This window comes from Rhinopithecus roxellana, chromosome 8, assembly GCF_007565055.1.
Source record: "Rhinopithecus roxellana isolate Shanxi Qingling chromosome 8, ASM756505v1, whole genome shotgun sequence".
Taxonomy (NCBI): Eukaryota; Metazoa; Chordata; class Mammalia; order Primates; family Cercopithecidae; genus Rhinopithecus; species Rhinopithecus roxellana.
In genome coordinates this window covers 124,028,299-124,050,465 of record NC_044556.1, presented here as the reverse complement: position 1 = coordinate 124,050,465, position 22,167 = coordinate 124,028,299, and the positions used below count along the sequence as shown (strand labels likewise).

At 42.7% G+C, this 22,167-nt stretch overlaps 1 protein-coding gene and 1 pseudogene across 3 annotated transcripts in view; one reads left to right on the top strand and one right to left on the bottom strand.

Moving 5' to 3' along the window:
* Positions 1-14,926: 14,926 nt before the first annotated feature.
* Positions 14,927-15,206, bottom strand: LOC104665524 (annotated as a pseudogene).
* A 3,792-nt stretch (positions 15,207-18,998) lies between these two features.
* RC3H1 (ring finger and CCCH-type domains 1) overlaps positions 18,999-22,167 on the top strand; it is a 93,180-nt gene continuing 90,011 nt past the window's right edge. For 2 of the 3 annotated variants that reach the window (XM_030935721.1, XM_010367374.2), the window contains exon 1: positions 19,125-19,255. The gene's annotated coding sequence lies outside the window, so the exon portion shown is untranslated. Of the gene's footprint in view, positions 19,256-22,167 lie in introns of all 3 variants that reach the window. The other variant, XM_010367375.2, reaches the window with a different exon arrangement.

Genomic DNA, 22,167 nt, shown 5'->3' with positions numbered 1-22,167 from the left:
ATGACTCTGTTATTATTCATTGTCACCTTGGGCAAGTAGCCAACCCTTCTGTGCCTGTTTCCTCATATGAAATAGGATGCTAAACTGTGCCTGTTTCCTTATATGAAATAGGATGCCTACTGCACAAGGATGTTATGAGGAGCTAGGATAAGTAAAATGATTCAGACAGTGCCCAGCATATAAGTGCTCAAAAAATAACAATTATGCACAAAGCAAGTTCCGGGTAGGACTATGATAAAACTAGTTTAGCCCCAGTCTCCTGACTCATGTTGGTAAAATATTAGGAAAATTTGTAGAACTTGTTTACATTTTGTGATTATTTGTTGCTTTCCCCATTTTCGTCTATTTCTTTTGCCTACAAATTTGTTTCCCCATAGCAATTAGCAGTGATTCCTTAAAAAGGAAAAGGGCCTCTGGGCTTTGTTTCTAAGGTAATTGAGGATGGTTAGAGAAGGCTGAAGAGATGGTTTCCTAGACAGCCTTGTGAGGAGAAACATAGACGGTGTGGTGGCAACTGTGTAGGACAAAGGAATGCAGGACAAATTACATAAATCCCTGAGGGAAGAAATAAGTTGTCCAAAGGTGTTGCTGGATCTCAAGATTTGCTTTTGTTTTTTTTTTTTTAGAGATAGTATCTCGCCACATTGCCCAGGCTGGTCTTGAACTCCTGGGCTCCAGTGATCCTCCCACCTTGGTCTCTCAAAGTGTTGGGATTACAGGTGTGAGCCGGGATTACAGGTGTGAGCCAGCATCACGCCCAGCCTTCATGATCTCCTTATGAACAAGAGCTGCTGATTTAAGCTTGGCCCAATGCTTACTCTCAACCTGCAGAGACAGCCTCCAATTGTTCAGTAGATAAAGTTGTTTGTAATACAAGTAAACTCTTGGTTCATACCCAAGGATGTGCTTTTTTATGTGGCTATTTTCCTAGGGTATCAAAATACATTGTATCCCATATATTCTTTGGGTGATTTAGAACACTGATGAATTTTTTAATTCTCTCTGACCTTCAATAAATTTCTGTATTTTATTTAGTTTTTAGAGACAGAGTCTTACTCTGTCACTTAGGCTGCAGTGCAGTGGCATGATCATAGCTCACTGAAGCCTCAGTTCCTGGGTTCAAGTGATCTTCCTACCTTGGCCTCCCAAGTAGCTAGGATTACAGGTATACACCCCCATGCCTGGCTAATTTTTTTTTAATTTTTTTGTAGAGACAGGGATCTCACTGTATTGTTCAAGCTGGTCTCAAACTCCTGGCCTCAAGCAATCCTCTGGCCGCAGCCTCTCAAAGTGCTGGGATTATAGGCATGAGCTACTGCACCCAGCCCAATAAATATTTCTGAGTCTTCAACCTCTTGTGAAGGTCAAAACCAAACTGATCTCTTGGATTGATTCCAAAATCTCCACTGAGTATACCTGAAAATATGTTTTTGCATTTTCAACAATATTGGGTAATTTTTCCTCCTACTCTTTCGCAGGACGACTTCACAGTCCAGATCCTGCAGCAGATTGCCATGCTCAGTTTCCAGCTTTCCCACAGTTTTGATGAGTGACTGCTGGGCGGTAACTTAACCATTCTCTTTCCTACATTTCCTCATTTGTAAAATGGTGCCAATAGTAATAATACCAATTTATAAAACTGTTGTAAGAATTTAAATGAGTTAGTACATTTAGAACAATGTCTGACACATCCTCAGCACTCAATTAAGATTAGATGCTAGCTGGGCACGGTGGCTCATGCCAGTAATCCTAGCACTTTGGGAGGCTGAGGTGGGTGGATCACTTGAGGTCAGGAGTTCGAGACCAGCCTGGCCAACATGACAAAACCCCATCTCTACTAAACATTAGTGGGTCGTGGCTAGGCACAGTGGCTCATGCCTTTAATCCCAGCACTGTGGGAGGCCGAGGCAGGTGGATCACGAGGTCAGGAGTTCAAGACCAGCCCGACCAACATGGAGAAACCCCATCTCTACTAAAAATCAACAATTAGCAGGATGTGGTGGCATTTGCCTGTAATCACAGCTACTCAGGAGGCTGAGGCAGGAGAATCACTTGGACCCAGGAGGTGGAGTTTGCAGTGAGCTGAGATCACGCCACTGCACTCTAGCCTGGGTGACAGAGCAAGACTCTGTCTCAAAAAAAAAAAAAAGAAAAAAATGGAAAAAACCTAAAGATGCCTTAAAAACTGTTTTAGGTTTTTATATCAGTTGCAGGACACATAAGTATACTCAGATTATATCAAGTAGTAGATGGTTTACTAAAAAGATATTCAGGGAATTTTTTTTTTATAGAACTGTAATTTATGAAAGTATTTTTCAATAACACATTTATAATTTTAAAAATTGTATCAATATTGGATGGCAAAGAATACGACCTCCTTGTATTTTTCTTTTTTTTTTTTTTTATTATACTTTAAGTTCTAGGGTACATGTGCACAACGTGCAGGTTTGTTATATATGTATACTTGTGCCATATTGGTGTGCTGCACCCATCAACTCGTCAGCACCCATCAAATCATCATTTACATCAGGTATAACTCCCAATGCCATCCCTCCCCCCTCCCGCTTCCCATAATAGGCCCCAGTGTGTGATGTTAAAAAGATATTCAGGGAAATTTTAAAAAGAAAATAAAGACGAATCTTAGCCACAAATCTCAGTCAACCAGGAAAATAGGAAATGGCAAGATCATGGGATTACACAGGAATAATGTGAATCTGAATACAGCTGAAATGGACAGAGTCAGTACTGTGGTTTCTGAACTAAAAACTTCTTCAGGATTCAGCACAAATAAAGCATCCTCTCTGCTGCAAGAACTTGCCAACATTTCCTGAGTGCTCAGCTATTAACATCATATCTTTTCTCTATGATTCTGTTTCTCTCAGGGTGACTTTCTGCCCTTGCTTCTAATACCAACTAATTGACCCCCTAAATCTATAGATCAAACACCAGATAGATTGTTACTAAGGACCTGACGACAAAGCTCTCACTCCAAGTTCTTTCATAGGAAGCCAGCCAGTCAATAGCTTACCGTTCTTGGGGCAATGGCACTCATCTGGTCCAGTCAAGAGGAACAAACACATCCACTTATTCTGATACCCAAGGATATTGTATTGTTAAAGATTTCCCTAGAAAGAGGCTGTGGGTACAATTAGCCCTTCTAGTGAAATAGACTATTCTTTGAATATATATACATAGATATATGCATATGTATATATATCAAAACAGGGTATCACTTGATCACCCAAGCTGGAGTATAGCGGCGCCATCTTGGCTAACTGCAACCTTGACCTCCCAGATTTCAAGCAATCCTCCTGCCTCAGTCCTATAAGTAGCTGGTACTACAGGCAAGTGCCAACATGCCTGGCTAATTTTTGTGTTTTTTTGTAGAGATGGGGTTTCACCATGTTGCTCAGACTGGTTTTGAACTCCTGAGCTCAAGCAATCCACCCTCTTCAGCTTCCCAAGGAGCTAGGATTACAGGCATGAGCTACCATGCCCAGCCGTTTTCTTCGATTATAGCTGAAGTATGTAAAAATGTTTGGTGGTATTATCAATGACAGAATTCAAAGCTTTAAGCTAAAAATAATAATAATAGTAATAGTATTTTTAGTCTCTCACCAGTAAGATTAGATATTATCAGAATGAAAAGAGAGGTCCTTCAGTCCAAACTAGCAATATCCTATCCATGACACTGGTCAAGACAATGTCCATACCAACAGGGTCCTATCAGGCTTGTGGAAGATCCTCTAAACACTTAAAACAGACAAAGTTTGATGCACGGAATTAGTTACATGGTTTTAGAAGGGGCAATCCAGAGATTAGCCACCAACAACACTAGTTTAAAGGGACAAAGAGGAAAATGTTTTACAGAGGCCCAGGGACTAGCTGATGGAAGCCTGCTCAGCCTCAGCTGGGGCCATGAAGGAAATAGCTGTTGCCCAGGATTCCACCTGAAGCAGGAGGAAGAGAATCAGCAAGAAGTAACTTGGCTTCTTTTTCCTCCTGCTTAGCCAAGCACACCAGGAAGGCAGCTGACACAGGAAGGCCAGTCCTTACTGTGATTCAGAGATCAAGTAAAGCAAGAAATGGATCTGGAGGTAAACAGGCTCAGGACCAGCCCTGTATCTTATCATTAACTGAGTCAAATGGGTTATTACCATCATTTAAAAAAGAAAGCCATTCAAGCTTTAGATTAGCTAAATTTACTTGAGATAGCCAAGAGAGTCAGCACTGTTATAATATAGAATGAGTACACTGGAATGAGTAGAACTGGCTTTGAATCCCAGTTCTGCTATTTACTGTTTTATTTGGAGTTATATATAACCATCCCAAACCTCAGTTCCTTATTCTGTAAAATGGCAATAAAAATATCCATCTTCCAGGATTGTAAAGATTCAATATAATGAATATAAAGCTTCTAGACGTGGGGGATGCTTTCTTTTTATGATGGTGGTCTCAAACACCTGGGCTCAAGTGATCTGCCCTCCTCAGCCTCCCAAAATCCTGGGATTACAGGCATGAGCCACTGCGCCTGGCTAACAAGGAAATCTTGCCATGTCCCTCTTTAGCCTTTCAGACTTTGCTCTTAAAATAGAGAATAGCCCGGTGAGGTGGAGCTTGCCTGTATCCTAGCTACTAAAGAGGTTGAGACAAGAGGATCACTTAAGCCCAAGAGTTTGAGGTTACAGTGAGCTATGATTGTGCCACTGCACTCCAGCCTGGAGTGAGACAGAGTGAGACCCTGTATCTCCTAAATAAATAAATAAATAAATAAGGAGTAGGGTTGCCAGATTTAGCAAAGTACAATATGGGATGCTCAGTTAAATCAGTTTTTTATTTTTTATTTATTTATTTATTTTTTTGAGACAGAGTTTCACTCTTGTTGCCCAGGCTAGAGTGCAGTGGTGTGATCTTGGCTCATGGCAACCTCCACCTTGGAGAATCGTCCAAGCAATTCTCCTGCCCCAGCCTCCCAAGTAGCTGGGATTACAGGTGCAAGCCACCATGCCCAGCTAATTTTTATATTTTTAGTAAAGATGAGGTTTCACCATGTTGGCCAAGTTGGTCTCAAATTCCTGCCCTCAGGTGATCTGCCTGCCTCAGCCTCCCAAAGTGCTGGGATTACAGGCGTGAGCCACTGCTCTTGGCCTAAATTTTAATTGCACATAAATAATGGATAATTTTTTCAATTTATGTCCCATGTAATATTTGGGACATATACTAAAATACTACTATTTAATTAAAATATAAATTAATTTGACATCCTGTACACTATCTGGCAAATTTAACTTAAAATAAAGCTCAATTAAATGATTTGAAGATATTGAAAAAATAAATTAAATAAACCTCAAAATCTCTACTTTGACTTCCAAGGTCTACCTGCCGGACTCTGCGACATCTTTTTTGTTTGCTAGGCTCCCTCTGAATCTCTATACTTTCTTTAGCCAAACTGGATTTCTGTTAGTTCCTTGAATATACCACACTTCTTCCTACCTCAGAGATATTGCACATGCTATCCTCTGCCTGAAACATTTTACTCCTCATTTGCCTAGCTAATTCCTACTCATCCTTTCGCTTCAGCTTAAACACCACTTTCTTGAGGAACCTTCTCTGTTCATCAGACTAGGTCAATTCTTACTGCTAAACATCCCATGTACTTTGGCCTTCAGGACACTCAACATACTTGTGGTTATTTAATTATAAGTCTTCTATCTTCCACACTAAACTATAAGCCTCTGAGGGACAGACCCTGTCTATTTTGTTTACTGTTGTATCAACATAGCACGACTGGACACAGTGGCTCATGCCAATAATCCCAGCATTTCGGGAGGCTGAGGCAGGCAAATCACCTAAGGTCAGGAGTTTAAGGCCAGTCTGGCCAAAATGGTGAAACCCTGTCTCTGATAAAAATACAAACATTAGCCGGGTGTGGTGGCAGGCGCCTGTAATCCCAGCTACTCGGGAGGCTGAGGCATGAGGATCATTTGAACCCGGGAGACAGAGGCTGCAGTGAGCTGAGATGGTGCCACTGCACTCCAGCCTGGGTGACAGAAAAACAAACAAACAAACAAAATAGCACGATGTCTATGGTGTTATGTGGCACATAGCAGGTTACCAAATAGTTGTTGTGATTGTGATAAAGTGAATGCAAATTAATTTTGTTCTGTGACTTTTGTATCATCACTTGAGAATATTTGTGACTCAATTAGATGTTGCAGAAACAAGGTTAAGTTTCTTTGCAGAAAAAAAAAAACATAAATGAACATTTCTATTTTGGTAGTTACAATATTTTTGCAAAAATGTGGAAAATAATTATTTTCCCATGTAATTTTAGTAAGGAAGGCTTTGATTGCTTGATTGCCCCAGATGAAATGCTTGATTAGAAAAATTCTTGTTAAGAATTCAAGAAAAAAAATTATTTTTTATAATAGTTTTTAGCCAAGAAAGAGATTATTTCATTCTTCTTTTTCTCCCCTGGGATATAAATCCTGACTAAGAGAGAAATTGATATGGAGACTTTCCCCTTGAGAAATTAGTGCAATATTAGTTTTAAAGTAGACACTGAACATTCTTGGCAGATGGGTAAAAAGTTCAAATCAAAAGCTTGAAAGGACGGCTTATTTGGTAATAATAAATGAACTGAGTTAACAGAAGGAAATATGTCGTTTAGGATACCTTCACTTCGATTTAAGTGAAATGGATATAGATGTACCTTGAAGTTTTGAGACTCTGACAACTGCAATCATAAAAATCAGGGCATAGAAAAAGAAAAAACATGGAGAATTCCTTTAAACTGAGTAAAAGGTGTCTCTATGAGAAAAAGAAAAATAGATTACTTCTGCAGTCTCTTGTTTTCTACACTCTTTTTCTTACAGGTCAAACTATCTCAGTGGCTAACTTAAGCAGAATAGGAATTTACTAGGAGCAAACTGAGTAGCTCAAAGTTTCTTTGTTTCTTTTGTTTTTTTGAGATGGGGTCTCACTCTGTCACCCAGGTTGGAGTGCAATAGCATGATCTTGGCTCACTGCAGCCACAGCCTCCCAGGCTGAAGTGATCCTCCCACCTCAGCCTCCTGAGTAGCTGGGACCACAGGCACACACCACCATGCCTAGCTATTTTTTTTTTTTTTTTTTTTTTTTTTTGTATTTTTGGTAGAGAAGGGGTTTCGTCATGTTGCCCAGACTGGTCTTGAACTCCTGAGTTCAAGCCTCCTAAAGTGTTGGGATTACAGGCCTGAGCCACCGCACCTAGGCAGTTCACAGTTTTGAAGAACAGGAATTGGGAGAACCTAGACAGCCAGAATCACAGCTAATGTCAGCCTTCAAATGCCCTGGTAAGGGTACTATTCCCACTGCCAGTGGATGCTGGCCATCACCTCAGGGATTGCTGCCATCAGACTCTGATGTCCCACCAGACTCTTGATACCAGTGCTGCTAGTGGGATGAATTCTACTTAATTCTCTGTAACTCACGCAGATTCACAGTCCCAACTAACAACATTTATAGTCAACCAAGCTTAGATCACTTTCCTTCACCCTAGTTGGTTGTGTATTTTGTGTTTGGCAGATTAGGGGAGGGCATTTAGGCAAGTATCTGAACTTTCCCAGTCCTTATAGTGGGAGAAGAGACCCTGCCATCCACTAAAACTCCCAAATGGAGAATTCCCAAAGAGAGGGAGGAGGAGAGAGTCAGATGTTGGTCAGCCAAAATTACTAAGTTCACAACACTTGCCCATCCCTCAGGGCTATATAAGAACTTTGCCCTATCCAACAGCTACTACTGGATCCTCTCCACCATTGTAGGCAGTAGGTTACTAAATTACCAACAACTTTATTTAAACATGCCTATACACACATGCGCACACATCCACATGGACGGATCCACTGGCTTTTCCCTGAAGTTTACTATTCCTATTAAGACAGAAGATATTTTTCTTTGTTCCAGGTTAAAGGTAATGAGCACTGCTATCATTAAACTCAATCGTAGTATAGCCCCTAAACTCAGGATAAATCAGACAGTAATGTATTTTGATGGAGAAATCAGTGTTGAGAGAAGGTAAATTCAGCCACGTGGAAAGCCATGAAGTACTATTTAAAGGATCCCTTTTTAAAAGATGCTCCCTTACAGCCTCTTGCTGAAAAAAGGGAGCTACACTGGGGCATCATTCTCTTCTTTACATTGGTTCCTGAATGAGTCCTTATGTTCCTTTTATTTTATCTGATATTTATAAATGGAAGCGTTAGGAGAATCTGGCCATTCCTGAACTCAGTTTCACATGTAGTCTTGTATAGTCATTTGTTTATGTGATAATTACTCATGCAGGATTACTTATAAATATTATGTCTGTGTTGTTGTTGCTTTGAATGACTAATTCTTTGGAAGGCAGGAGCATTGTCTGTTTAATTAACTGTGTATTGCACCCAACACTGTAAGGCTTTTAATGCCGCCATTGAATATAATAATAATATACTTTCCCTGGCTATAACAAATAAAATCTCCCTCCATATAAGAAAGCGTTGGTAAGTAATTGTCTGGGGACCAAATCTGGTCTGCCACTTCCTTTTGTCTGTTTTTATAAATAAAGCTGTATTAGAAACACTCATTCTTATTTGTTTACATATTGTCTATAGCTGCTCTAAAACTACAATGACAGAGTCAAATAGCTGTGACAGAGACCATATGCCATGTAAAGCCTAAAATATTTACTATCTGACCATTTACCAAAAAGGTTTGCTGACCATTGCCCTATGTCAGTGGTTCTCACCCGAGAAGATAGGATAAAATCACCTGTAAAATCCAAAAAACATAAAGACGCCTGGCCCCACACCAACACTCTGAATCAGAATCTCTAGGGTCAGAGCCGGAGATACATAGTTTTTGTTGTTGTTGTTGTTTTGTTTTTGTGACAGGGTCTCAGGCTGGAGTGCAGTGGTGCAAACACAGCTCACTGCAGCCTCGACTTCCCCGGGCTCAAGTAAACCTCCCACCTCAGCCCACCAAATAGTTGGGACTACAGGTGTGTGCCACCACATCTAGCGAATTTTTGTATTTCTTGTAGAAACGAGGTTTTGCCCTGTTGCCCAAGCTGGTCTTGAACTCCTGAGCTCAAGTGATCCACCTGCTTCAGCCTCCCAAAGTGCTGGATCACAGGCATGAGCCACCATGCCTGGACCATAGTTTTTAAAAGTTCACAGCAAAATTGAGAACCACCAGCCCAATGCTATGCACAGTACCTAGTATAATTTTAATAACTCTCATTCATCAAGTGCCTAATAGATGTCAGGCATTGTACTAGATGTTCTACATATATTTTCTCAGTTTAATCTCCATAAAATAAATTTCACAATCCTTGTATTTTACATCAGATACTTTTGATAAATCTTGTACTCAAGGAAAGTGAACATTTCTAAGGTTAACTTGTACAAGATCACACAGCTAGTAAGTAGTGGAACAAGGGCTTGAACTAGATCTTTCTGCCTGTCCCAGTTTGACAGCTGAGGAAAAATATCAAGATGGAGAAGGACTCTGACTCTTGACCCCCAGGGATTTGCTTTTCCTCTGATGGAGCTCCAGGTATTTCCCATCACTGGTGCTATACTGGCCCAAGTATGGTTGCAGAACTCTCCCATTAATAGAAGATTAGCACTGAGAAAAGACTACAGCTCTCAAACACTTTATTCAAACTTAGAGGACAGCAAAAAGAAAATAAACTCATGGAGTAACATGAAGCTGAATATTCATCTTCAATGAGGAGCCTGCTACATAGACATTCTACTGCACAGTTCATGAACTGCCTCCAAGTGATAGGGATAATCTTTGGTCCCTAACCTCTTAGAAAAACAAAAAACTCTACAAAGACTCCCCCAAGTCCAGATCATACAGAGTAAAGTATGCAGCAAAAGGAAGTTTCTTCTCCATATTGCTTAAAGCATTATGTTTCAAATTCTAGTTTCCTGAATGATTTACATACGAATGTTCAACTTAACTGAAGTTCATTCTTAACTGATACTCATGATCAGATAAACCTAATATGGCCCAATAGATATTGAACATACATTTGTGCTAGAAGACATCATTTGGTTACAAAGTATATTGAACTCAGTATATCTAGAATTGTATATTTAGACAGAGCCCCACATGAAGTTCCAATCATTAGTTATATAAACAAATGTTCATCTTTCCCTTCACTTTCAGTCTACAAGAGTCCTTTAAGGCAATGATCCTCAACCTTTTTTGCACCAGGGACCAGTTTCTTGGAAGACAATTTTTCCATGGACAAGACAGGGTGGGGGATGGCTTCAGGCCGAAACTGTTCCACCTCAGATCATCAGGCATTAGATTCTTGCATGTGAAGTTCACAATAGAGTTTGTGTTCCTATGAGAATCTAATGCTGCCACTGATCTAACAGGAGGCAGAGCTCAGGCGGTGATGGTCTCTTGCCAGCTGCTCATCTGCTGTGTGGCCAGGTTCCTAACAGATCACAGACCAGTACTGGTCCATGGCCCAGAGGCTGGGGACCCCTGCTTTAAGATGAAGTGAGTCTTATGTAGGCAGCATATAATTTGGTCTTGTTTTTTGTTTGTTTTTAGAGATAGGGTCTCATTCTATTGCCCAGGCTGGAGTATGGCAGCACAGTCATAGCTCACTGCAGCCTCCAACTCTTGGCTCAAGCAATCCTCCCACCTCAGCCTCCTGAGTCACTGGGATTACAGGGTTGAGCCACTGTTTCAGCTCCAAGGGTCTTTTTTTCTTTTTTTGTTTTTTGTTGTTGTTGTTGTTTGTTTGTTTTCGAGATGAAGTTTCACTCTTGTCACCCAGGCTGAAATGCAATGACACGATCTTGGCTCACTACAACCTCTTCCTCCTGGGTTCAAGCCATTCTCCAGCCTCAGCCTCCTGAGTAGTGGGATTATAGGTGCCCACCACCATGCCTGGCTAATTTTTTTTTTTTTTTTTTTTTTTTTTTTTTTTTTTTTTTTGAGACGGAGTCTCACTCTGTCACCCAGGCTGGAGTGCAGTGGCCGGATCTCAGCTCACTGCAAGCTCTGCCTCCTGGGTTTATGCCATTCTCCTGCCTCAGCCTCCCAAGTAGCTGGGACCACAGGCGCCCGCCACCTCGCCCAGCTAGTTTTTTGTATTTTTTTAGTAGAGATGGGGTTTCACTGTGTTGGCCAGGATGGTCTCGATCTCCTGACCTCGTGATCCGCCCGTCTCGGCCTCCCAAAGTGCTGGGATTACAGGCTTGAGCCACCGCGCCCGGCCTAATTTTTGTTTTTGTTTTTTTTTTTTGAGATGGAGTTTTGCTCTTGTTGCCCAGACTAGAGTGCAATAGCACCATCTCGGCTCACTGCAACCTCTGCCTCCCTGGTTCAAGCGATTCTCCTGTCTCAGCCTCCTACGTAGCTAGGATTACAGGCACCTGCCACCATGCCCGGCTAATTTTTGTATTTTTAGTACAGACAGGGTTTCGCCAAGTTGGCCAGGCTGGTCTGGAACTCCTGACCTTAGGTCATCTGCCCGCCTTGGCCTCCCAAAGTGCTGGGATTACACGCCTGGCCTCTAAGGGTCTTGTTTTTTGTTTTTGTTTTTAATCTATTCAGCCACTCTATGCCTTTTGATTACATAATTTAATCCATTTACATTCAAAGTAATTATGTATAGGTAAGGACTTATAAGCGCCATTTGAAAAATTGTTTTCTGTTTTTTTTCTTTTTAGTTATTGTTCTGTTATTCTGGTTGATTTGTGTGTGTGTGTGTGTGTGTATATATATATATATATATATATATATATTTTTTTTTTTTTTTTTTTTTTTTTTTTTGAGATGAAATCTCGCTCTGTTGCCCAGGCTGGAGTGCAGTGGCACGATCTCAGCTCACCACAACCTCCACCTCCCAGATTCAAGTGATTTTCCTTCCTCAGCTTCCCAAGTAGCTGGCACTACAGACATGTGCCACCATGGGGGGCTAATTTTTGTATTTTTAGTAGAGACAGGGTTTCACTATGTTGACCAAGCTAGTCTTGAACTCCTGACCTCATGATCCACCAACCTCGGCTGCCCAAAGTGCTAGGATTACAGGCATGAGCCACTGTGCCTGGCCTGCACATCTATTATGGGCTTTTGCTTTGTGGTTACCCTGACGCTTACATAAAACATCTTATACTTATCTCAGCTGGGCGTGGTGGTTCACGCCTATAATCCCGGCTACCCAGCGGCCTGAGGTAGGAGAATTGCTTGAACCAGGGAGGCAGACGTTGCAGTGAGCTGAGATCATGCCACTGCACTCCAGCCTGGGTAACAGAGCAAGACTCCATCTCAAAAACAAAACAAAAATCTTATACTTATCCATTTTACACTAATAATAACTTAATATGCTGCCATGTGGGATTAGGTTTAAAAAACAAAAAGCCACCCAGACTGTGGCATTTGGTGTGATAGCCCTAGCAAATTAATAGTGAAAACAATAATATTCCAGTGAGTTTTGCCATTGGACAAGTGGAGTTGCTTTCTCTTAACCCAACTGCCTAGAATGGACCACTTTGCTGAAAGTTGTTTGACGTCTCTTTTGTAAAGGTGTTCTGTTTATCATTGGCTTCACGTAAGTCTCTGGGGGTCAAAGTTCAGACAGCTCAATGTTGGGCTGGAGGCCTTTATGGAAGGCAGGCCAATTTAGAAGCAATTTCACGTAAGACTCAGAAACATCATTTTACTTAGCTCTTTTGGAATCAAGTCTACAGGAACCTAGCTCTCGAAATTTCAGAACTAAATTAGGCTATATTTGCCATTTGATTGTCACCCTGAATCTACAGCAATCCCTTAGGCCTAATTTGCAGATGATGATTTGGGTCTGATTTTGGACTTGACTCTAAAGGTGTAGGGTAGGTCAGACACCATTGGTTTCCTCATATTTCTATAGATTATTGCATGGGACACCTTCCTCTGCTTATTTTTTGAGTTTTATTTTTAATGAAATTTTAATATGAGGGGTACAATATTGTGGACTGGGGAGAAAGTAGGAGGTCATGGAGAATCTTTGTATAAGAGTAAGACAGGATAGTGAGGATGGAGAAGACAATTAACTTCCCACTCTTACTTTACCTAAAGCAGTTCAGAAAACCGAAGTGACTCAGCTCCAGTACTCCCTATTTCGTGTGTCTGTGTTTGAGGGTGTCATTCCCTCCCCTTACATAAATTATTTACACTGGAGAGGTCTCAGGTCCCAGCTGTGCTTTAAACTAGGTTTTTTAGTTAGTCCAAACTCTACTCTCATACCTTTCAATTTCTCATTCATTATCCTCCTTCATCCCCCTGGTGTCCCAAATTGAGAGCTAAGTGGATTTCTATGCCCTGGGTACACATCTGATACCACAGAATTGCCACCTGTCAGAAGGTAGGTTCCATGACATTAGAATGATTTTAACTTTCAGAGGACTTTGTACTTTCTTTCTTTTTTTGAGATAGAGTTTCACGCTTATTGCCTAGGCTGGAGTGCAATGGCACAATCTTGGCTCCCTGTAACCTCTACCTCTTGGGTTCAGGTGATTCTCCTGCCTCAGCCTCCTGAGTAGCTGGGATTATAGACGCCAGCCACCATGCCCGGCTAATTTTTGTATTTTTAGTAGAGACAGGGTTTCATCATGTTGGCCAGGCTGGTCTCGAATTCCTGATCCACCCGCCTGGGCCTCCCAAAGTGCTGGGATTATTGGCATGAGCCACCGCACCCGGACTGACTGTACTTTCTATGCACTAATCACTAAGGTACTTTATACTCTAGTTTACATGAATATCTTATTGTATTGTTCCTACTAGGTTATTCACTATCTCTAAGGCAGGGATACATACCTCATTCATCTTTTCTCCTCTTTTCCTAGCCCTCTTTGCTCCCTAACCCCTTCCTCAATTACATGGTGTTTATCTATAAAGAAGTAGTTATGTAGGTAAGTGATCTATCCAGTCTTTCTTACTCTCAGCGTCAACTGCTGAAATAAATGAGTATCTAAGGTCATTTCTAGCCTTAATATGACAAACAGTGTGTTAGGCTGACATTAACACATTCTAGAACAATTTTAAAGCATGTAATAGGTTAAAAAGTCATGCAGCCTAACCTAAAAAGCATTAAGTTATTCTAAAAAAAAAGAAATATCAGAGGAGGCCAGGCGCGGTGGCTCACGCTTGTGATCACAGCACTTTGAGAGGCTGAGGTGGAAGGATCACGAGGTCAGGAGATCAATCTCCTGACCATCCTGGCCAACATGGTGAATCCCCGTCTCTACTAAAATACAAAAAATTAGCTGGGCGTGGTGGCGCGTGCCTGTAGTCCCAGCTACTCGGATGGCTGAGGCAAGGGAATCTCTGGAACCCGGGAGACGGAGGTTGCAGTGAGCTGAGATTGTGCCACTGCACTTCAGCCTGGTGACAGAGAGAGTCTGTCTCAAAAAAAAAAAAAAAAAAAAAAATCAGAGGAACAAACAATATAGTACAGGCATATCAGAAAATATAGTACAGGCACATTAGAATACATATTGAAAACATAAGGCATTATTTTAACTGATTTGTGTATGATCTGAAAAGTTGCATTAATCTTTTTTTAGGGTTCATGCAAAGAGCAAAAATGTATTTGATGACTTGTCATTCTTATCTGACTGATTAAGAAACAAAAGACTATAATAACATATGCACAAAATGAATTTGAAAAAAATTGAGTGCTTACTATATGCCATGCACTGATATTTTATATGAAATGACTCATTTGATTTTCATAGTATATCAGTAGAGGAAGTCAGAGCAAAGTCTAAATTTCTGGGTATTCCACATCAGAATTATTATTATTTTTTCAATAAATTAACCCATTTAATTATTAATTAATTTTTCAATAAATTAACCCATTTATTGTAGGCCAGTGATGTCTCAAAGAGCAGAGGAGTGTCTACTGGTCTTTCAACTCCTTCAGTCTTCTGATGGCGGACTTTACCTTGACAGCAGAAGTGGTATTGTACGTCCAGGCACTGCCAGCCACTGTCTTCATACAGGAACCACAGAGCCAGATCCCCAAGAGCTCGTCTCTTTATCTTGGTTTTGCCACAGAAAGAGCAAGTGTACTTGGCGTGCTGGCTGATTTCAATTTTCTTCACCATTTTTCAGAGGGAGGCCCCATAGCGGGTCCCTTATTTACCTACGATCCCTACTTTCTTGGTGCGTTTGACCATATCGCCGCGAACTAGGTCGGAGCCCAGAGAGGGTCAGAATTATTAACAAAATATGAGATAAAACCAATTTGTTTAAGTTGTCTTGAAGCTACAAAATAGTGATTTTTTTTTTTTTTTTTTTTGAGACAGAGTCTTGCTCTGTCGCCCAGGCTGGAGTGCAGTGGCGTGATCTCGGCTCACTGCAACCTCTGTCTCCTGGGTTTAAGCAATTCTCCTGTCTCAGCCTCTTGAGTAGCTGGGATGACAGGCATGTGCCACCATATCTAGCCACTTTTTGTATTTGTAGTAGAGATGGGGCTTTGCCAGGTTAGCCAGGCTGGTCTCAAACTCCTGGCCTCAGGTGATCCACCTGCCTCAGCCTGCCAAAGTTCTGGGATTACAGGCGTGAGCCACCTCACCTGGCGTCATTAATCTTTTATAAATTAATAAAAAAAAAATTAGAGACAGGGTCTCACTATGTTGACCAGGTGGTCTTGAACTCTTGGCCTCAAGCAATCCTCCTGCCTCAGCCTCCTAAAATGCTAGGATTACAGTCATGAGCCACCATGCTCGGCCTCATTTAATCTTATTTGTATTAATTCACAACAAATCTCAATACTCTAACAAGAGTAAAAACATTTGAAATAAGCTTTTTAAAAAGAGCTTATTTCACTAAATTTTCAAATAATTGTTAATTTGGGAATAAAACCCAGAATATCTTTTTTCCCCCTTGCTGAATATCCCTATTATCTTTCTTCTAAATAGACTCAGTTTCAAGAGACAAATTATCCTCTGTATCTTTTTTTTTTTTTTTTGAGATGGAGTCTTGCCTATCACCAGGCTGGAGTGCAGTGGCATGATCTCGGCTCACTGTAACCTCCACCTCCTGGGTTCAAGCGATTCTCCTGCCTCAGCCTCCCTAGTAGATGGGATTACAGGTGCCCGCCACCTCGCTCAGCTAATTTTTTTGTATTTTTAGTAGCGACGGGGTTTCACTATGTTGGCCAGGCTGGTCTCGAACTCCTGACCTCAGGCTATCCATCCACCCTCCTCAGCCTCCCAAAGTGCTGGGATTACAGGCGTGGGCCACAATGCCCGGCCAAGATGGAGTCTCGCTGTCGTCCAGGATGGAGTGCAGTGGTATGATCTTGGCTCACTGCAGCCTCCGCCTCCCGGGTTCAAGTGATTCTCCTTCCTCAGCCTCCGGAGTAGCTGGGACTATAGGCGCGCGCCACCACCCCTGGCTAAATTTTGTATTTTTAGTAGAGACGGGGTATCACCATGTTGGCCAGGATAGTCGTCATCTCCTGACCTCGTGATCTGCCCACTCTGTCTCCCAAAGTGCTGGGATTACAGGCGTGAGCCACCGCTCCTGGCCTTATCTTCTGTATCTTATACTTCTAGTCTGACTGGGGAGTTCAAAACATATGACTTCTCACAGATTAGGTTTTTTATTTTTTATTTTAAACATAAGTGTTTTCTTCAAAGCTGCTCTTCTTTTTCTGTCAAATGCGTCTTTATATCACTAAAATGAATTTGGGTTTAGGGAAGCGCCTCCATTTTTAATTTTTTTTTTTTTTTTTTTTTTTTTTTTTTTTAGCTCTTGTTGCCCGACTGGAGCGCAATGGCGCGAACTCGGCTCACTACAACCTCTGCCTCCCAGGTTCAAGTGATTCTCCAGCCTCAGCCTCCCGAGTAGCTGGGACTGTAGGTGCACACCACCACGCCTGGCTAATGTTTGTATTTTTAGTAGAGACGGGGGTTTCTCCAAGTTGGTCAGGCTGGTCTTGAACTCCTGACCTCAGGTGATCCGCCCCCCCTCAGCCTCCTAAAATGTTGGGGTTACAGGCGTGAGCCACTGTATCTGACCTTTAACGTATTTTTAATTGAAACATTGACAAGATAAAAATAAACAACTTAAAAATCATATTGCTTAAGGGAACCTTTTAAGGAGCCTTACCAACTGAGGTACAACTATTAATAGTTCAAAGAAATTGGCCGGGCACGGTGGCTCATGCCTGTAATCCCAGCACTTTGGGAGACCGAGGCGGGTGGATCACGAGGTCAGGAGATCGAGACCATCCTGGCTAACACGGTGAAACCCCGTGTCTGCTAAAAATACAAAAAAGTAGCTGGGCGTGGTGGTGGGCGCCTGTAGTTGAGCTACTCAGGAGGCTGAGGCAGGAGAATGGTATGAACCTGGGAGGTGGAGCCGGGATCACCCCACTGCACTCCAGCCTGGGCTACAAAGCAAGACTCCGTCTGGGGCGGGGGGGGGGGGGGGGGGGGGGGGGGGGGGGGGGGTTGGCGGGGGGAAGAAATTACATTATCTAGGTTGCTTGTAATGGAAGTTAAGTTACTTGCTTCACCTAAACAAGGAAGTTGGCATGTTTGCCTAGCAACAGTCGCTAAAACCTTCTGTTGTGGAAGGTTCCCTAGGAGTGAGAAGAAGGGAGGAGGAGGAAAAGCAGGAGGAGCAGATTAATCTGTTTTTCCTAGCAGGGTACAGAGGCCTGGTTTGAGGAGGGAAAGGCTTTAAGAGATCCCTTTAGATTGGCACATGCTAACCTAAATCCCCCTGTGGTAGCTAGAAATTCACTCTCTGTAGGACTAGGGTTACTATTTAGTAGGCTGAAAAGACGATTACAGATTAAACCCAGTTCAAAGGCAGCAAATTCCAATCAATAGAAAGACATCAATAGTTCTTCTAAACAGAGGCTGAGATTTCAGGAGCAGGAGGGTGTTAACAACTAAAAAGAATTCTTCTCTGCCAAGAGTTTAGGAAGGTGTGTGATATTTCTTAAAAATAATACAAAAATACTATCTGTGATAGCGATTCCAATGTATCAAGTTAAAGGCAGAAGTGCTTCTCTTGGGGTACTGTGATGTAAACAGTGAAGAAAGGACAGAAAAACATAATCTCTGCTCTCTTGGTCAAGTTCTGAAGCAAAAAAGGTGATACTGCCGAGTAGAGAGTATTAAATGGTTGTTTATTTGGGGACTTTCTTTCTCTCTTCTCTTCTAGATGATTTATTTTGAAATCAGTACTGTATGGTGTTACAATAATCCCATTTCTTCCCCCTCTCAAAAGCTAAAGAGGGTCTGGCTAAAATGAATTGTCTGAAGGGACCTCTCATTCCCCAAAACCAAACGGCACCTTTTCCACAAGGGACAAGAAACTTTTAAAGAGTAGCAAGGTTAGATTTCAGGAGCTCTTCGACGAGCCACATCTTTTCCTGTCGTCCCCAAATGGCTCTTAGTGTTCACACAGCCCAGGAGAGACGTTTTGGAGTAGCGTGTCCGGGCCTTCGGGCTGTTTCACAGCCTTAGGAGGCTGAACTCCAAGAGGGGTGACGAGGACAAAGCTGATGAGATCCAGAGCCTGGATAATATGGAAGAAGACAAATGGGGTGGGGAAAAAGACGTGAAAAAGAAACCAGAGTTGGGGGACAACGGCTGAGAAAGCCAAAAGAGTAGACGTATTGCGGGGTTCGATGGAAACGACAGAAATTCCTCCAATTTACTCTCGCCATCTGGCCACTGGCCCGCTGAGCCCAAAGGCGCCGGTGCGGGAGGGCAGGCCGGACGGAGAGACCGGTTCCTCTGCTCAGGGAGTGTGAGACTTTGGGTCGCCGCGGAGAGCGTCGCCGGCCTCCCTTCCGGGCGTTGGTGGCCGGTGACTCAGAGCTTTGCTCCCGCGCCCGCCCCGCCCCTCCGCCTGCCCCGCCTTCTGAGGGAGGATCCTCGCCCTAGTCTCCGCCCCAGTCTCCGGGGCGGGCCGGAGCCTGAGGAAGAGGAAGGGGACGAGGACAACGAGCGACTGGGCGGCGGAGGACTAGGAGGAGGAAGAGGAGGCAGACCAACAAGATGGCCCCTGCTGCAGGAGCAGCCTCAGCAGCAGCAGGTGGGAGGCCGGAGGCGGTGCTGGCGGTGGCGGCGGCAGCCGTGGCCCGGCGGCCTGGGACAGAATCAGAGTCAACGGTGGCAGCGGCGGCGGCGGCGACTGCCGCGGCGGTGGCGACGGCCGCGGGGACTCGGAGCTGAGAGGAGCTGCTGCTCGGACCAGCGCGGTGAGCGAGCGGCGGGCGGCGACTTGGGGAGCGGGGCTGCCGCGGCCGGGGCCTCAGTCGGGAACAATAGGCAGCTGTGGTCGGGAAGGATTTGTCCTCGCCCGCCCTCTGCTCCTCCGCCGCAGCGGCCGCCCGGCCGGCCCCAGGCTCCTCAGGGCCCCCGCCGGCTGCTCTGGGGCTTGTCAGTGGTCGGCGTCCTTTAGGCCTCAGGCCTCTGCACGCCGCCTGGAGGGCCTGTAGGGGTAGGTGGGCCGAGAGGAGGGCGAAGGGAGGCTCGGACTAGAGGGAGGGGGCGAAAGGGCTGCCTGGCTCTTCTGGTACTGCCAAGGCCTAGGCCAGTCGGGGAGTGCGCACGGGAACTGCTTTTTGGACCCCTCCTCTGTGAGGGTGGGGGAGGGCGAAGGCGTCTGTAAACAGGCGCCGCCTCTGACTCCCAGCACCTTAGGGCTGCTCCCTCCCCCAGCCCCTGAAGCGCTCCCCCTCTTTGGCCAAGCGGGGTTCACGGTGTCTGTTTCCCTGAAGCCCATGGAGACCTAGCCTGTGGTCTTCTCCCTGCTGGCGGTGGGAAAATTGTGTGTGTGCAGGTGTCTTAAAAAAAAAAAAAACTTAAATGCAACAAAAACATACAAAATGTGGTTATCGATAAAGGATGGAGTGGTAAGGGATGCGCCTCTCTAAACATCAGTTCTGTAAACATCAGTTATGCCCGCATCCCAGGTGAAAATGAATGAAACAAGGGCTCTTTTGGAACAGTAATAATACTACTCTTGACATATCAGAATAGCCCATGAAACTGGAGACAAATACTTACTGGCAACGCGGAGACAAATTGTAATGTTTAAAGAGAACTTTTATTCCAGCTAGGCGTTTTAAATTACTAACATGCAGTATAAGAAGCAACATTAACTAGCATAAAGTGGACCTCAGGAAGCACTTCTAAAGGAGACACAGAGGTGGTTCATCTCCAGCCATAGAGCTTCTTGTGCCTTGTCTCCTGTTTCAGTAATTTGTCCCTAAATTGTTCAAGACCAGCCTTTTCTCTGAGTTAGAAATTTGATTTCATTTTTGTTTGTTCTTGTTTTGTTTTGTTTTGTTTTTGAGACGGAGTCTTGCCTTGTCACCCAGGCTGGAGTGTGTGGCGCAATCTCGGCTCACTGCAGCCTCCATCTCCCGGATTCAAGCGATTCCCCTGCCTCACCCTCCGGAGTAGGTAGGATTACAGGCGCCCGCCACCACGCCTGGCTGATTTTTGTATTTTTAGTAGAGACGGTTTCACCATGTTGGCCAGGCTGGTCTGGAACTCCTGACCTCAAGTTATCTGCCCGCCTCAGCCTCCTAAATTGCTGGGATTACAGGCCTGAGCCACCTCGCTCAGCCTTAAACTTAATTTTTCAAGGCTTCTACCACATTTTCTTATAAGTGAGGGAAAAGGTAGATTTAAGTTATTTCGAAAGTACTTTCTACCTAGGTATGCAGAAATTTATATTAAAATTGCTTGGATACATCCAAGGAGATTGTTTTTCACTTGTTAACATTCAACTGCAAGGCCTAAGGGTTATAGGTTGTGTTCTTAAGGAAGACTGACCTGTGCTGAAAAGATGCCAGTTAATGTCTTTCACCTCTTTTAAGGGTACATTTCTAAGTAGAATTGGTCCAAGTTTGTTATAATTAAAAACATTTTCAGGTTACATGAAGTCTAGTAAGCAGCGCTAGTCTACTTCTTAGTTTTTCCACAATTGATACTGAATAGACTAGCAATTGAATAAACATAGAGGTTGAATTATCTTGGTTAGGATTTGAAGTATAGTGAGTGAGTATCAATATTGACTTTCATTTTATGCCTACCATAAGTAACGTTGGAGATGTTTTGATTTTTTGAATGATGGAGAAAGAACAACTTTCTGTGGCTCCTGATGTTGTGACTTTTTTGCAAACATTTCAGAAAAGACACCGTTTTTCAGGTGCTCAGATCTGTGATTTTTTTTTTCTGTGCTAAATTTTGTTAGGTCAGCACAGATTCCAAGTAAAGTCCGTGTTGTAATGATAATTAACTTTATGTTTGGCCCTAAACCTATTAGAACAATTGTAGTAATTGATAGCTTGTAAGTTTTAAGTGGTTCATGTACTGTGTTATGAAAAAAAAATCTCACTGTGTTATGTCAAGGGCAGATTTACCTCATATTTACTATCATTTTCCTGAAAATAAGTATTTTTAAGTGGTAAGGTTTTGTACTTGAGATTGGTTATTGACCCAGCAATTTATGGGCTTAGTCTGGGTCCATATTTATTTAATAGAAAAAAATTTAGGGAATTGTTTTTATTCATTTTGTGTCAAAACAGTTTTAAGATGTGATCCCTTAATTGTCCCATCTTCAGTATCAATACTTATTACTTAAGTTCAGATTTTCTCAAGTAATAAAAATTTACTTCTAAGAAGTGTTGGGACCAGAGCTTAAGAATTAGATTTATATTTTCTTGGTAATATTAAAAATTAATATATGCTTGATTTATTTGAAGAAATTAAAAAGGGTAATTTTGTACACAATAATAAAAATTTAGTATTTGTTAAATGAATAAAAATATTTAATCTTCCTCATTATGCTGCAGTATTAGTTCTGTTGTCCTCATTTTTTCATATGAAGAATCTGAAGCTAGGAGTAGCTACATAATGAGCAAAAAGATCACATAATTAATAGATAAAAGAGCTTACTCAGACCCAGGTCTTGTTACACAAATTAGATTCTTTGCCACTACCACATGTGTCACAGTTAAACTTTGCAGCATCTTCTGTGTGGACAGATTCCTTTTTTTGCCTGTGAACTTACCCTATTATCATTATTTGTATCCTGTCAGATATCTACTTGTAAGAACAAGAAAGTATTTGTTCATGTGAATCACAAAAGAAACACTTA